The 4,392-nt window shown below is 42.0% G+C and overlaps 1 long non-coding RNA gene across 1 annotated transcript; it reads right to left on the bottom strand.

The window, feature by feature from the left end:
* Positions 1-1,346: 1,346 nt before the first annotated feature.
* On the bottom strand, positions 1,347-3,737 carry LOC138945782 (uncharacterized). The gene is made up of 2 exons (XR_011449113.1): positions 2,587-3,737; positions 1,347-1,898 (listed from the first exon to the last, which is right to left on the bottom strand). It is a non-coding gene; the product is annotated as an uncharacterized lncRNA (long non-coding RNA).
* Between the last annotated feature and the right edge of the window lie 655 nt (positions 3,738-4,392).

Here is a 4,392-nt window from a genome sequence, read left to right on the forward strand (position 1 = left end):
GTGTGTGTGTGTGTGTGACAGATAGACAAAAAAAAAAAAAAAAAATTCAGGTCGTGGGTCAATGAAGTGCGACACAGACAGTCAAAAAAATAAAATAAATTACAAGATATTGTGCACTGTAAGTGGTCCACCAAGCCTGACAATTTTGCCAGTGAACACAAATGCTTAGATTGCCAACTTTGCTCGTTCAGGTCGCGTGCGCCACGCACGCAAAGTCTGGTGTCGCGCTGGCTGGCTAAGCCGAACAGCAGTTGGTTTAAAGTTTTATTCAACGTTTGTGCATTATTTACAAAAAACGCATATTGAGTAAACAAAAACAATCATAATGCTTATAGTGGTGAACAGCAGTTCTATCCCACCGCGAATTGCGCCCACCGCCAAGTCGTTTTTTTGTGTGGATTATTTCGCATTTAGGTCCCAGGTAACATCATGAAGTTTTAATACGATCAATCGGACCTATTATCAAGTTAGTGTATCAACTTTCGAACGAACTGCGCCCAGTAGCTTCCCAGCAATAAGCTGTTAAGTCGAGACACACACACAGACTCACGATTAAAGTCTGCTGAGCCCGAGTACTGGCGTACTCGGGAATAAAACGTGTTTTCTACCTACACATACAAAACGATGGTATTTCCTGTTTGTTTGTTTCGTGCTAAGCAGTTTATAGTATGCTTCGTTGTTGTTTTTAAATTCAATGGATGGCTATAAAAATAAGCATTTAAATGTGAAGGTGTTAATATTACCCATGATCTGAGCAGTTCGGTTTAAATAGACGCAACAGAAGGACGTGAAGATATGAGGGTTTGGTATTTTTGTTGCAGTAATACCAAATCCACAAATGGCCTACCGACCCTCTAACAATTGGAGTAGGAATTATCGGTCGTTCACCGACTGGGACCCCTCCTCCTCCCACCAGGCCAGAAACAATACTGGCCAATCGCGTGGGAGAAGCCAACCCCCACGTGACTTAAGGGCAGGCACTGGTGTTAAAAGTGATTTTTTTTGTTTCATAAGTGTTGGATCAAAAATTGTTGCACAATTAAAGAACTCAGTCCATCTCCTGAGAAAATGAAAAAATTATTTTTTTTGGATCACCGGTTGCCTTGGTAGCAATCCAAGATGGCCACCAAACTGCCACTTTTTAAAACCCTAAGGCTTTTACAAAACCGAAAGGAATTTTGTTTTGGTGCTTGTTATTTATACATTAGCACAATACCCAACTTTTGTTAGAGGCTTTTTTTTAAATCTACAGTCATTCAAAAGATATCAGTGTTAAAAATGAGTGACCTTGAATTTTATGAAAAACCGCCCCCAAAAATGGTATAACTTCTCACGAAAAAAAAAATTCAACAAAACGCTCTAACAAAATCTGCGAAATAACGCACTCGAGATGTATGCAAAGTTTCAACAACGCAAGTTTATTAGAAAAAAAGCCTTAGGCTTTTGAAGTGACAAAAAAGTAGTTTTGAGAAAATACACAAAACGTGAAGAAAATGTATTTTTTTTACACAAACGTTTATGAAACATATAACAAAACAACACTAACAAAACAACAGGTATTGCTTAGTTCCACAAGAAAAACGGAAACAAAATTCAACAAAATTTAAGAAAAAAACAGCCAGTGTTCAGCAAGCACCAAGGAACCTGTTCCAAGGTCACAATGATCAACTCTTATCCGTTACGTGCACGCTGTGTAAAGTATGCCCATCCATAATTCCCAACTTGTTACCAGTGAAGCCTCTTATCTTGGACCTCTTTTGGACTTGCTTTGAATAATCAGGGAGTCATATGGCAGTGTCCTTTACTTTCTATACTACAATATTTGGGTTGACTTCTGTGAATTGCCTTGCAATGCCATGGGTACTTTGGAAGTTCCTCTCCAGCTTCCACCTCTGCATCTGTAGAGACAACATAAATTCAAAATTAATATGTCAAACTCAAATACTGCTATTCACATTTTCCCAACAATGACCCCCCCCCCCCCCCTTCCCCCCCACACACACATTTGAAAAAAGATATTGTAATGTGATACATGTAACACGATATTTGGGTGCATGCACATGTCAGTGCTGATAGTCAAGCAGTGAACAAAAAGATGTTGACAAATCATGTGAATGTTGCGAAGGCAGTGCAGGTTTGGTTTACAGCTATTGCACATACATTGCATGCAGAAACCATATATGGTCTGCATGGGAAGTATGACCACAAGCAATGTTCACTCACTGAGCCATGTGAATGCATGTTTGTTTGAGCCACAAGAAAACTGTGATCACAGGAGGAAGCTAGGCCTATATATAATATGCTCGAGAAAATAAATGAGGAAAGAACAGATGTTTTGCTCCAACCCTGACAAACCTTGTGACAACCAAGCTTCACAGTAGCAGCACATAACAGACTTTGCATCCTATTCAGTTTCTTTGCATCAGGGTGTTGTTACTTAGATTCTGTTCTTCAGCATATAACAGTCACACACGTACACACACACACACACACACACACACACACACACAGAGCCAGAGCCGCACACATAACCAAACAAATATATAAACTTCTACATGTTTGTCAAAAGAAGAAAAAATTACCTACCTACTACCATCTTGCTTATCAGCTGCTTGGAATCTTCCCTGCTCTGCTTGGGCTAGTATTCAACTGCACCAGATTTCCCAGGAGATGCATGGTGTTGCACCATGGCTGAACAAAGTCATTTTTGTATTGATTGTTCTTTTTCTAAGCAGTTAATTTGCTTTTTCCAGAGAAAAGATATAGGGTCTGCCTTCTCGTCGCCATAAATGGCGAACTCCGTGTTGTCCTTATTGCCGTACGCATTCCGCTCAGCAACTCTAAAATAAGTCGTGGCTCAAAACACTCATGGCAACGTGCTTCAAACGTACACCACCGATGGTGATTTCTTGCTCCGTCCCAGCTGTTGCAAGGGCAGCAGCATAGTTTCCAGCCAATTTTCATTCTGGACGAAGAAGAATGCACAAACTTGATCTTCCGATTCGTTCGTAGCAATAGCAGACGACACTATCGACTCGCACTTTCTTTTTAAACTTCCGTCACGCCAGCCTCTACAACTGATCTGATTTTACTCGATAATCATCTCCTTTGCGTGTCAAGCACTGAAATCGGGGCAAAACGTGTATTTAACTGAAGTTTCCACAAAGATATCCCAGGAAAATCGCAGCTGTAGATATTTCACATCGCCTTTGGCAAGATCTGGCGGAAATGAAGAATATTGCATTCTGGGAAGGCCGAATCTAACCGAACGAGACCGAGCATAAACGAAGTTTAATATCCGCGATTCGATTGGTCAGCAGCGAAAATTGCTCATACGGAATTTCCCGGAATCTTCATCGGTTCTCTTCGGCTCATTGGAATGTCTTCTAGTTGCTGTTACTAACGGCGCGAAATCCGTAAACGGAAATTCCCGTTGTCCGCGGTATGAACTGATCGTAGCAAAGAAAAGACAACTCATTCCAGTCATGCTAACGTGACCACCGTTGACGATGTGTTTGACTCGCAGTCACCTCTCAAACATACGCATTTTTTTGCTGTTTTGTGTTTGTTCAATACACAATTGCATACACATACATTGTTCATTTAGCCGTTTTGACCGTTTATGATTAATTCTGATCTAAAATCAGTATATCAGAGTAACCAGAAGAGGTTCAAAATCCAAAATCAGAAAGAAAATGGAAATGACCAGGGAACAAAAAAATCACTTTTTTCACTGTGGTGTCACACCAAGTCAGCGTCCGGCCGTGGAAACGTCTCCGCCGCGTGATGAGACTACCCCCACGGCCATGATGGCCGAACTGAAAAAAATCAAGACGGACCAGCGCGACATGGAATACAGCATCAGGAAATTGAGAAAAACAAATGAGGTCGCTGTTGAAAGGCAACAAAATCAACTAAAAAGAAGGAGGAACGGGGAAGATTTGGAAGATGAACGCCACGACAAAATCTCCAAACAATTCACCCTCGTTTTACAACAACTAAAAGAACTAAGAAAGACGAAACGTGTTCAGTTTTGTCTGAAGAACGGCGCCTCATCCTTTCCCTCCCCCCCAAAAAACAAGAGCCGTCATCACCACGGTCAGGAGGCCAGCAGCAGCAGCAACGACGACCCTGCGCGCAAAATAACCTCCCTGCGAAAGAAAGAACACCAGGGCGGCGTCGTCATCGACTCCAAGGCTGCATCATCATCATCACAGAAGAAGTGACTCTATGTAATCGGTCAGTGTTAGTCTGTCCGGCCGGCCGGCCGTCCGGCCGGACAGACTAACACGGACCGATTACATAGAGTCACTTTTTCTCAAGTGACTCAAAAACCGGGAAAAAGGTCGGCGGTATTCATCGAGTGATGAGGAGGAGGATGAGGATGACGAA

This window comes from Littorina saxatilis, linkage group LG13 (assembly GCF_037325665.1).
Source record: "Littorina saxatilis isolate snail1 linkage group LG13, US_GU_Lsax_2.0, whole genome shotgun sequence".
In the NCBI taxonomy this organism is placed as follows: Eukaryota; Metazoa; Mollusca; class Gastropoda; order Littorinimorpha; family Littorinidae; genus Littorina; species Littorina saxatilis.